This window comes from Microtus ochrogaster, chromosome 18, assembly GCF_000317375.1.
Source record: "Microtus ochrogaster isolate Prairie Vole_2 chromosome 18, MicOch1.0, whole genome shotgun sequence".
Classification (NCBI taxonomy): Eukaryota; Metazoa; Chordata; class Mammalia; order Rodentia; family Cricetidae; genus Microtus; species Microtus ochrogaster.
In genome coordinates this window covers 66,243,292-66,256,593 of record NC_022020.1, presented here as the reverse complement: position 1 = coordinate 66,256,593, position 13,302 = coordinate 66,243,292, and positions in this window count along the sequence as shown.

Sequence of the window (13,302 nt, the reverse complement as noted above, 5' to 3'; positions counted from 1 at the left end):
CCTTTTCAGTGGCTCACCCTGTGGCTTCTTCATAATCTGCCCCGAAAATCACAACACAAAGCCCCCAGTGGGCCTTGAAACCAAGAGGAGGGGGCTGTGTGTCTGATTAGCAATTAAAATAAAAGGGGAATGATGTACTATTTCTTCCCTTCTCCCGCCCTCCATTTTCCCTCTCTTCCCTCTCCTTCCTTTCCTTGCATTCTTCATCTTGAATTCAATAAATATTTACCCACTGTTTGCATGCTGTGCTTAAGGGAATACAGATATGAAACAGAACTATCGTATTTCTGAATAGAGCACAAAACCGTAAGAAAGGAGACGCGCTGGATTTATTATGTGTCTTTCAGGAGCTTTCAGAAATCCTTTCTACGGTGTATATCAGGGAGAATATATAAGAGAACAGGGAATAGTGGAATCTGATTCTCTCCCTAAACTGGCAAGAAAAGCAGCTGAATTCAGGGCCAGTGTATATTCAAATACATCAATTCAAAAACCATGTGTTCCCTGGATAATAAGAAGTAAAATTAAGCAATGGGTTCAGGGGTTGGTGTACAGTCTATGGGAGTTTAGAGGAACTTATCGAGTCCTGGGAATGTTGGCGTGATCACAGTTCTGAGAACGCGTGTAGGTTTTGCAGGCCTGGGGTTTGGACAGGAGTTCTTTCCTTTTACATGGAAAGCTGCGTAGAAGTGGATCCCATCCAAGGCACTCTGGGAGCTACAAGAGTGACAGAGACCTGGTTCTCACCTTCCAGAGGCATGTCGTCCGCAGGTCAGGATGACGACAGAGAGAGATGTATTCTTCTTGAACGACAGGTCCATGAGAGGAGTGAAGTTCCACAAGCAGAGATGGATGGGCAGGACTATCACCCCTGCCTCAGCACAGAGATTGCCTTAGTGGTAAAGATGTCTCCCAAGTGGATATGGGGGGATAAAGTAGGTTCTGAAGGGTGTAGAAGAGGACCCCTGTAAGCACTAGGACCTGAGCTCAATACTCAACAGACATGTAAAAAGCTGGGCATGGTGGTGCACGCTCACGGTGCCAGTGCTGGGGAGATAAAGAAAGGAGGATCCTTGAAACTTGACAGCCTCCAGCTGGCTCAGCTGAATGGGAATTTGAGGCTTCAGTTAGAAGCCCTGTTTTAAAAAGTAAGGTGGATTCTTCGTGAGAACAAGACCAGGACATATTCATGTCCACACACACACACACATTCACGTGTACCTGTACACACATATGTACATGCATGCACACACAAATACGGTTTTCTAAAGGAGAAATACAGGTGGGAAAAAGCAAGGCAAAACTGGGCTTCTGGAATAATATAATTCAAAACAAAAAGTGGCAAAATGTGAAGACCTTCCGATGCTCCTGTTGGTCCCAAGTGAGTAGAGACATGGGAGCTGTTTGGGAGAAGACCCATGAGGCTTGGGATGGCAGCAGGAAGGTAACTTGGAGGGTAATGACTGAAAGACCAAATCCAACTTTGACAGCCACCATTGACCCTTTCTGCCTGCTGATGGCAACGAAGATTGTTCTTAGGTACGAAGGCTGCAAATGCCATTGCTCTGAGAGCCCCAGGCCTCTGGGACGTGCTGTTTCACCAGAGGTCCATGCTCAGATGTGACTTGGGAAAGTCACACTAGAAAGTGCTCATTCTGTCATCTAGAGAAGAGCATCTCTAATCAAAGGCTGCCAGCTCCTTAACCTCTTAACCTCGTTTCCAGCTCTGCCACCGCCGTGGAACTTCCGGAGCCACAGCTTGCTTTGCCAGTCCTGGAGAATGTAGCTCATGATGTTAGAGTATTTTTCTGGTCTGAGCAAAGCCTTGGGGTTCACCTTCAGCACTTCACTAACTGGGTGTGGCAGCTCACGTCTACAATGAAGAGGTAGAGGCCCCGGAGGATCAGGAGTTCAAGGTTATCCTTGGCTACGGAGTGAGTTCAAAGCCATCCTGGAATAGCTGAGACCTTGCCTCAAAAGTTTAAAAAAAAAATAAGGCAAAATGGAGAAGGACATGGGTGGCCCTGGGGATTTTTCTGTAGTGCGGCAGAACAGGCCTTAGCCTGCCTCTGACTCTCACTGTGGCCGTGCCTCTCACAGACACTGTCCACATTTTCTGTATCTCTAGAAATGCCATCTCATATGCTCGTTTACGATAAACAATAAAGGACGGAGCATCATTTGCCCTCAGCTGGAGTTGGATGAGGATCCTGTGAGAACTGAAGCAGCGGGAAGAAACTGTGAAATTTTGGGGACAGGAAATCCCAGCCATGCGTTCCAACTCTGAGGTTGGCCAGAGAAAGAACAAAACAATAAAGAACTAAACGATATCCCGCTCTTCTTTTTTTCCCCCCTCCCACCTTGATCACTAAGAACTAGGGGAGAAAAGGGGAAGGAAGATGCCAATGAGGTATGAAAAAGTCACGGGCTGTGGTGGCAATAGGATATTGCGACATACACTTCTGCAGCAACTAAACATGCAGTAACACAAATATGTTCGTTCACAGAAGTTCTTTGAAAGAGTCTTCTTTGTCGCAGGTATACAAGTGGACGAGAAGATGGGACAGATAAATAAAACATTTGCTCCTACAGTTCAGCTTTGAGTCGCTATTCGTCTGGGCTGTTGAACCCCCCCATTATATACTGAACTCATTTAGAGAAAAGGGATCCCCTTAGTCTCTCTGATGAAATAAAAGCAACGCTTCAACCTTTTATCCACCCTTTTCTGTCTGGATATCACTCGGGAGAAGAGTGTTGCTCCACCAGACACAGCATCAGCAGCACAGGAAAACCACCTTGGAAAATAACATCAAATTAAAAAAAAAAAACACAAGTCAGTGAGGCTGGCTGCAGAGCCATAGTGACTTTGAAGGCACAGAATGGGAGGGACTGGGACTTTACTCTTCCTTAAATCCCCTCTTTATGAAAGAACCATGAACTAAATTTGTTTTCTCAAATTGGAATTTTTTTATTCAAACTGAACTTAGAAATATTTCTTTTACCTTTTAAAAAACTATTTGGTCTGTATATTTAAAATACTCCTACAGTGCAGTGGATCAGGAGACTTACCTCCAGCCTGTCTCTTTCTTTTTCTTTCTTCTTTCTTTTTCTTTCTCCTTCTTTCTCTCATTTCAAGAAATGTGGAAAACATTAACGAAAATTGTGCTGGTCTGTACAATTTTATTCTGTTAAAGACAGGTTTTATGATACATTTAGCCTTTTAAATGCCACTAATAGTCTCTAGGGACACATGGTTTTTCCTCTCGTGTAGCAATTAAGTCCGTTTCAATGCTATTTGGGTAAGTTGAAACAATTCAGTCACTGTGTGCCTCCGCTCAGGTACCCACAGCACACCCAGAGGGGACACCCAGCCTTACCTGAATAATACAGTTTTACCAACTTCAGACATGTACCAAAGGATTTGCCCTTTCCGCATTCCACTGGCTTATTTTGCCCTCATTTCTTCCAGAAGGGAGTAATGAGCCCTTGCACACCGTGCGCCGGCCAGAAGAGTGACTGGGTAATGAACGTGATTAATCACACTTGCCCTCTCTCCTCCCTGTCTGCAGCTGGAAATGTGTTTCCCACTAGAACCCAGCAAGGCTTCTTGGATGTATTTATTTTATTTCTTCAATCCAGTTAGAATAAAGATGTGTGTGTGTTTTGGGGAGTGCTCATGGGTGCGTTCTACTTTGGGGGTGAAAGTGTATCTTGGTCGCTGGAAATCCGTTCATAGAGCATATTTGCATGTTGCTCAATTATGAAGCTCAATTATAATCAAATTATCTTATCAAATAAGGATGTCAGAGGAAGTAATTTAGCGAATTCCAGATCCGTACACGTAGCTCATACTTTTAACTTAGAGTTTAGTCACTTAGAAAGAAGTCCAGGAAAGTGGCTGTTTCAGCACCAAGTCCCCAAGAAACAGCTATCCCTTCCCGCGGCCATGTGATCTGCTGAATTCACTCATTAGGAAAATTGCTGGAAAAAAAATCTTTTTTTTTTAAAGTGCAGTCATAAGTTCTTTTGTTTTTTATGGTACAAGAAATAGAGATACTTAACGAAGCTGGGAAGAAATGATCCCAGGACTTTGAAGTCATGGGGACATTCCTGGTGTCTTTCCAGCCTCTTCCACTGACCTTGGATTACAGACTCCACAAGAAACAAGTCATCAGAATGAGCAAGATGACCAAACCCAGGACCAGCTGTGGAAACCTGGTTGTAATTGCTAATCAAGTTGTAATGTGGGCAACTGTCTTTCTACAGGTACAACTCTGCCTCTTAAATTCACTCATATGATAGCACTTAGCTATGGCAAAGCAAAGCCGCTTGCCGTTGATCCAGAGCCAATGAGGAGCACAACTTGCCTTCAATGTTCTTTCTTAGAGAACCACGGGACTAAGGAAATTCCTCTAGCTCATGGAAGTTCCCATTCTAAAGAGCCAGGAACATGCGGTAGCCCAGAGGCAGTGCTCAGATCATCCTTCGTGTGATCAGGCAAAGCCACTGTGATTTTTATGTCCTTTCTCCATGGATGTGGGGGTTACAACATCCTTCAGCAGTAAAGCCAGGAGCTGCCCAAACTTCTATGACCTGAGGACCGATATGTGAAAGTTTGGGTACTGGGCAAGGAGTAAGCAGAAAGTAAAGAATTAAAGGATCCAGAGTTGTATGTACTTCACCATGAAAGCATGGAGAAGAAAATGATTGATAAGTACAAAGGGCAAACTGAATAAACATTAATCCATTCCCTTTCTGTGGTTGCTACTGGAGAGAATGAGGTTTGAGGTTAAAAACGGAGACTATTTTATGCCTTTGTGCAGGGAACGAAGAGATGGGTGTAGCTAGGTTTGGAGAGACAACATTTTCTTCAACAAAACTCCAATCTCAACTGTAGTGCAAGGTTTTACTGTTTTAAAGAGAGGAGCTGTAAAGGCAGATGGAAATGCCTGAAAGAATTCTATAGCACTAGTTTAAAAAAAAAGGCAATAGTTTTTTTTAATGCAGTACATCTGAAACTGATTAATTTTTTGTGAATGCTTTCAAGTTGTCCATGAGAATGTAATTTCTTGGGTAAATGTGAAGTCCAGAGTTGTGCCAGAACTTCAGTGCGGGGAGGCTGAGAGTACATTTTCTCTTTCTTTCTCTGTGTAATTGGGTAAAGAGGAAGTTAGTTCAGCGCTCAGACTAGCACATTATAAGAGAAGATGCAGATCAATATAATTTTCAAACTGAATAAGCTCTGCTCCGGGTTTTATTTCTCTTGCCATTTACAAAACAAAGTGGCTCGAATGTTTTTGTTCATGTCTGTCTGTAACACACAAAGCCAGACAGAGTCGCTAACATGAGGACAGGGGCTGCTTACATTTCTCTTGGGTGTTGGGATGCAAAAATAGCATTTCATATTTATGAATTTTGCATCCTAAACAGGAGTCTTGCCCCCAGATACCTTAGAATTACAAGCATTATCAAAATTTACCAAATATCTGAATATATGTGATAGGCTAGGAACCATGTAAAATGTGAATTAAAGCTAAATAAAACATAGTGTTTGTAATGGAGGAAGCCACGGGATTTGAATAAGGCTGAATTCAATTTATCTTTGATTTCTGACAGAAGGAAACGGTCCAAATTTAAAACATTTCTAATCCCTGGGGGGTGTGTGGGGGGAGACCAAGATTCTATTCATAAATTTATTTTATTATTTAATAGAATTCAGATTCCAAGTTTAACCTTGAATTAAAATTAAAACAAATTCAAAATTTGGAAAAACGATGGTAAGCAGAGACCCTTCACACAGCAGAAATACCTGCATCGACAAGAATAGTCTTGCTTGGTTTTTTTCTCCATTACAAAGTCCCCTTACAACTTGAAGATAGTACTTTCTCCTCCTAATAAGGAGAGCACGGAGTGAGGCACCCACACCTCAGGGCTGGCTCTGACTGTACCTGCTCCTTCCAGCTCAGCGACATGAGGGAGATTGCTCCCCTGTGGAAAGACAGAGCAGTTTACATGCTTAGAGTCCTGAGCAGGTTCTCCAGCGACCAAAGGAAGCAGACCTCGGCAGGCATTTGTTATAGTCGAGGCTGTCACTCAGAAGCCATTGAAGAGAGGTGACACACTGTCACTCAGCTTGGGTTTGCAGGTACCAGAGGCAACAGAGCTGAATAAGACGTGGAAGTGGGTACCCCTTTTCCACATTAGTAGGTATTTTGTATGGCAAATAGCTGAGGTTTGGCCTTGATTTCATACTTCCCAGAACTCGCTGCTTACAGGTGAGGTCATCCTTGGGCATCCCATTTCATATGTGAACAGTTAAAGAGGCCAACCACTTTCCGTTTTGTATTTCCAGTAAGTAGCACGCATTGGCATTGAAGTTTGTCAGGAAAGGAGTACGTTGGTTACCTGACTCAACATGCATGCCCACTAGGAGAAGCTGAGGACTTTAGCATCTAGTCTTTCAGAGTCAAGCTCTAGGACATCACTTTGGATAAAACAATCTCCCTGACACTTAGCATTCTCACTTAAAGATTGGTTATCCGTGTGGTTGGTTTGATGGTTCAATAAAATGATGCAGAGCTTGGGGCAGATTATACACATGGCTGTGGCTATAATATTGCTGTTGTTGGGATCTGCAATGACAGTGAGGATGGTGGCATGGGAAACAAAATATTTTTTAAGGTATAGAGCATTTCTCAGGAAATTACAAAGTCATTGCTCTGAGAGGATTTGGCTAGCTCCAGCAGCTAGAGAGGTGGCTCAGTGGTTAAGAGCACTTGCTCTTCCTTGCTCTTCAAGCATAAGGACCTGAGTTCAAGTCCCCAGTACTCCCATAAAAAGTCAAGCATGGATTGCCTGCAATCCCAGAACCTATAAGTAAAGATGGCAGATACTAAGAGTTCACTAAACACCAGCCTAGCCTGTGCTGTGAGCTTCCAGTCAGTGGCAGAGCCTCTTCGAAAGCAATGGAGTAGAAGGGGCAGAAGAAGAAACCCTGATGTCCTGTCTTGGTTTGTGTGCACACTTCCACACACTCACAGGCATTTACTACATCCAGAGACACACCCATACATGAAACATGCAACACACATGTACACACTCACAAATGAAAAACAAAACAAAACGGTCAAGATCCATCAGCTCTGAAAGGCAGAAAGCTGACACAACCCGGAGGAAGTTCAAGGCTGAAAAATATGTATTTCAACACCCTTGTGGATCCAATAATTATAACCAGAAAGCTCCAGCCAGCCAGACCTTGGCCTTGTAAGCGTTTTGGAGCTGCTATTCCGATACAGGACATAGTTGTAAGACGTCACACTAAGTATCCAGTTCTTTGTTAATAAGGAAAACATGAGATTCTAACTGTTTTTCCAGATTGAAAATCAGCTGAACAAAGCACAAAGAGATTATTTAAAATGCAATGGGGGAAGATTATAAAATATGCTCACATCATCTGTAGCTTACATTCAAGGGATAGCAGTATCACTTAGTGAGACACCATCCTTGAAAGCATCACAAGAGGCAGGCATGGTGCAGCCACTGCCAGTCTCCCTGTTCAGCAGAACCATTTAAAAGCGTAAGTGGGTAGACCCCATCCACCATAAATGTGGTCAAATCAACCCCTGTGTTTTCCGCTGCCTTTCTATCATCACAGACTTCCTTACACATGTTTTATATTTGAAATGGTCCCCAACATTCCCACACACTCACAGATAACATGCTCATGGAACCTGAAGCACATCAAATCTAAAACACTTAGTCTGGACGGTCCATAAATCCTGACCCTTCTCTACATTTTCCTGTCTCCCACCATCTTGTCTATAGTGCTTAGCTGGAAACGCTGCTGATCAGTTATCCAAAAGGTCTTGAAATATGGGAGAATTGTTTAGCTGGCTAATCCCTTCAGATACGTCTTCCACAAATTCTTAGACCTTTCTAGTGTGCTTCAACGAGCTTTCTTGCCTTTAATGGCGTCTTCTCCACCACCCATCCCCATCCACCCTCTGTAGAAAGGTCTCAGTGTTTGCGGCATTTCTGAGCCTGGCTCCTAGGGGATTAGACACCGCATTGGAGGCTACACTAGTATTCTCCACTTTCTTTTGCATAAAACACTCAGATCATGTCTACTTCAAGCCAAGGTATGGCTTTCAAGTGAACTCTAGCAATATGGTGGTGTTCTTGGAGTCTGATGATGTAGTTCGCAATTTCAATTAAATAAAGCACAGCTACCAGCTCTGCCCGAAGAGCACTGTGTTATCTGGAAGTGAGCATAAGGCTGGAGGGGGCCAAGTGTTGGGATCTGTGCTCTTAATGGACTTCAGAAAGGGTAACTTTGGGATTGAAATGTGGCTTCCATCCATTGTCTATTTCCCTAGGCTTGTGTCAGCATTTGGTCATGGACCAAAATTCTGAATGCCCCGTTCCTCATTTTGGTACGTGACCTTCCATGTTAAATTCCCACAACAGAAATTACACATAAGCTGAAGTGAAGAGAAAGTCAGAATCCAAAGGTTGCATGATTGCCCTTTAAAGGACACCCAGTAATAAGATACGAACACGCTGAATGTCTGAAAAAGAAGAGCGCGTTTCCTTTTCTCCTTGGCTCGTTCTATTCCAGCATGGTCCCCCCATTGAATCCCTTCCTGCTCATCAACCTCATTCTCTTGGGACAGACATCCATGGAAAAAGGATTTCAGCGTGGCATTCAAGCCTGTTTCAAGAAAAGCCACGGCCACATGAGCAGGAATGCTGGACTACAGGGTCCCTTACCCACCGTACGGTCATTTGTTGTGGCTAGTCTCTGGGCTGACACTCGTCTGTCAGAGCGTGGATGTAGAAATGCATTGCTCAGTGTTTCCTGCAGAATGAAGCCCCAGAATGACAATACTGGTCGTTGCTTTGTATGGAAACCCTGTGCTCAGATGGGGCGTCATGAATATTTAACTGCCGATAACTGTGTCTGTGGTGCGTGTCTATGAGCTGGTGTCTGGCCGACCATGAGGTCTACAGTGAAATGACCCTTCACCAAAGCAAGCAAATAAACAACTATGCAAATTCCAGACACTGCAGGGTGTCAGCGTTAGCAGGCTGGGTTATGATTAGCCTCATACTTGTGAACCCAGGATCTGCCTTGGTGGAATTGAGCATGCGGTGGGAAAATGCCAGAAATGGAAAGAGGAGTCACAAGGGAAAAACGGAGAAAATAAACAAGAGCCAGAAGTCGCCAGTGTCAGGGACACTGACACCCGTTCCACTCAGATGTGACCAAACAGAAAAATGAATTTAGGATTGGGGTGCCAAAAGACTCAGCAGATAGAATGGGGCTCATTAGCACCCTTCTGGAAGGCTCCATTACAGGTTGTGGGGACACAGTTTTGTGTTTCAGGTTTTCTATTTTGGCGAGCAGCAGATTTTGGTAAGAGAGAATAAAGCGGAAAACAAATGAACAGGGTGGTCCCCACACCAGTCTTCTCTAGTCAGAAGGGTGGCGAACGCTGCTCTGTAAGGTCTGATGGAGAGGACCCTGTGAACCCTTTGTGCAGGAAGAAAGACCACTACTCGTGATGTGGACTGCACTCTGGCAGCCAAAGGCTGATGTAGACTCCCCAAAAAACTACCCTTCACTTTCCACACTGCAGCAGCTACAGGCAGAGGCTCTGGGTCCACAGCTAGCATCAAACCCCAAACTGTGTATTGCTGGGCCAAGCGCTTCACCTTACAAAGCCTCAGGGAGAAGGTGAAGAATATTCAGGCTGTGAGTGAGTCATTATTCAAACTATTTCTTTTTAAAGCGCATGTGTGTATGCATATGTACACGTGGGCGCACACGTGTGTGTGTGTGTGTGTAGGGTGTGTGCGTGAGCACACGTGTGTGTGTGTATGTGTGTGTGTGTGTGTGTGTGCAGGCACACTCTTGCCCCAACACATAGGTAATGGTCAGAGGATTTGAAAAATGGCTCTCTCCTGCTATCTTTGAGAACCCAGGGCTTGAACTCAGATACTCAGCTCCATGGACAACACCTGTGCCTGTGGAGCCACCTCTCCAGCCCTGTTCATACTTATGACTCCAGCAAAATGATTAGGCTTAAGGAAACTGCTCCAGTGTGAGTCTCCAGTAGCTTACCCCTGCTGCTGGTTCTGCTTCAGCAGCATTTGAGCCCAGAGACTCTTTTCCTAAAACTCTTCCCTGCCCACTTTCCCTCTGCAGCTTGAGGAAGCATCCACACAGGTGCTTCCACTGCCCTCTAAACTCTCCTGCAGGGTAGCCGACCTGATGGATTATGAGCCTGTCCTGAAAACACTGCCCTCGGTTTTCTTCTAGGGAAGAAAAAGCATTTTATAATCCGACCTTCTGTTCTTAAGGCTTCGTTCACTCTGAGTCACCTTCCACCTGGGTGGGGTTTCCAGTCTGTGGGAATCAGCTGGCCCTCCTTAAGTGGGTGATCGCTCCCCACCCCTCTATTCCAGGCCCTGGTATCCCCCTCCGCCCATCCCACTGCTCTTCAGCAGGCAGTGAGCTCTGGATCCAGATAGAGGGTCTCCTTGCTCTTCATCCATTTGAAGTGTTGCTTTGGCTGTCAAGCCTACAACCCATCCATGTGAACTTTAGGATAACTGTGTCCAAACTCCTGCTGGACTTTTGATAGGAGTTGAGATTGCCTAGTCTCTCTGATGGATTGGTTTCCTTGACTAGTAATATACTTCCCTCTAAAATATATTTATATTACATAAATAATATAAAATATGATATAAGCATTTTGTATTTTTTGAATCATGCTTATATGTGTCTCTTATACCCTTTTAATTTCTACCTACTTATATCTTGACATTTGGATTGAGATTCATACAGTTGAATTATAGTCGGGTTGTTTTTATTCATTCTGTCCATCTGTCTTTCACTCTTTTAATTCAACTATTCATTGCTGCAATACTTTTAAATCATTCATTAAACATTGTCAATTACTAATATATTGTGAATATATTGGTGCTATTATTTTTATTACACCTTATTGAGTCTACTTGGAGTTTCTCTGGGTCCTTTGTTTCTGTTTTCCTGGGGATTATCATTTTATCTGCTTCATCTGTTATATTTTGGAGTGCATCTCTCTGTACAGCTTTTAAGTGCCTACTTCAGATGTGGTATGTTCAGAACATATCACTGTCTGTCAGCATTTTTAGTAAGATCGACATATAGAAACTATCTCCTTTGGGGTCCCTTACTCTCCTCTATTCGGGGTGGCACCAAGTGTTACCTCTGTGTTCCTGCAGCCCCATGTTAGGTGGTTTGTACATCAACTGTCACACATGTGTGCAAACATGAAGAGAAATAATATCTGCTCCATTCACTTGTGAGCTTGCTCTTTCCTGGTCTTGTTTTAATTCCAAATATTCAAATTTCCAGCATTTCTTGCACCTTAAGTCCCTGAGGCCTTTCCAGCATAAGTCAGCTGACAACCAGACTTTAGATTTCTTTCATCTCAATATGCCTTCCCTACCATTCATGAAAATATTCTCCTAACTATAAGAGTCTAGTTTGCAGAGGTTTTCTCTCTATTTAAACATTTTTATTATTGTATTTATTCCCCTTCGTGTGTGTGTGTATCATCACACACACATGGGGGTCAGAGAACAACTCGTAGGAGCCAATTCTCTCAGTTCTCTCCTCCCACCACGTTGGTTCCAAGGACTGAGCTCAAGTCACTGGGCTTGGTGGCAAATGATATCACCTGCTGCCATTCCCCAGGCCCAGTAGCGCTTCTCGGCTAGCACAGGGCAGGGATGCGGCGAGCCTCTTCCCACTAAGCTCTGTGGAGAAATTCAGGTTTATATTTACACTCTCATCAGGACATTTGGGCTGAAAGGCACCATCCCTCAGAAAGGATGGGAGCCTTCGCTGGGTAAACATTTGTCTGTGTGTCTTGCTGGTGTGCTATGTGGCAGATGTCCAGAAGTTTCTGATTTTTTCATCCTTTGCACCCAGAGAACAGACTGTTGGGGTGGGCTTGTCCGTTTCCATAGTTTTGAGGAGTGGTTCTGAAGGACAGCCTTCTTCATCTCCATTTGAGGCTTGAATAGGGCAAGTAGAGCCCAGCTGAGGCAGCCTGCACCTTCCTTGGGCACCAAGGTCTTCCACTTCCCTGCCTTGCTTTAACTTTCAGAGTGTTTCCCTCTGTTTCAAGTACACAATCTCAGAGGGTTTTAGCTGTATTTAATGAGAGAGATAGAAAAAGCATGTCTATACATTTTGGGAGAGAAGATCTATGTGTCAATTTTGAAATATGTTTCCACAGATGCAAAGCATTCTCCAAATTACGCCACAATCTCTAGTACTGAGGCAATAATTTTAAACATAGCTTTAAAAGCTTTAACAAAGGCAACGTGTCTGATTAGCAAATAACTTGACTCAGAAGCAATCAGATCACTTCAGGGTCTTTAAAATGAATGATAATGGAAAGTTTGTGCCAGGTTGTCAAAGAGAGAGTCAAAGGGAAATTTGTAGACATGGTACTTTAATTTTTAAACAAGGAAAGGTGAAAATAAATTATTTAAATGTTTAGCTCCATAGATTTTTCAAGGGGAAGCCAGGAAGTCAAACGAAAGAAAATGAAGATTAATCAGATTGATAAATCAGAAACTAAGCAGGGGGAAGTTGCTCTTTTAGGCTCATCCAACAGTTGATTTCTAAAATAACAAAATGTGTAGACAAATTTTTGACAGTTATAATCAAGGTGTTAAGATATCAGGCAATGAAATCCAAGACTATAGAAAATGAGTGTTGAAAGAAGTTCTCACTGTAGAAAATATTTTGAATTATTAAAAATAATTTTTAAGTTTTGCATTAACAATGAAGTTTTTGTAAAGTGAACTATTTTCTGGCAGAAAAGTTACCACAGCTGACGGATAAATAATGGGAACATTTTCAAGTTGTATAATTGGAATGATTGCTACAGAAACAATCTCAAAAGCACAAGTTCAGGCTTATTTTCTACATGTACGAACAGGATGTTTTCATCCTTAACAGTGCTCTATAGTTCGTGGAAGCAGGGAAAGTTCTAATTTGATTTCTTGGTCATTCACTGTGTGTAGGGTTCTCAGGAGAGTCCAATGGGTGCGCTGCACACAAGGACCTGGCCTCCCAGAGTGGGGAGAACAGCCAGAGACTGAGAAAATGCAGACATGAATCCCAAACCTACACCTATGTCTTTTCTTTCCAAGGCCTCTGTTCAAATCAAGACAGGTAGACTATTTCTTTAACACTAGCAATGAGTGAAACCACATTAAATACATAGCTTGTGCTTTCAG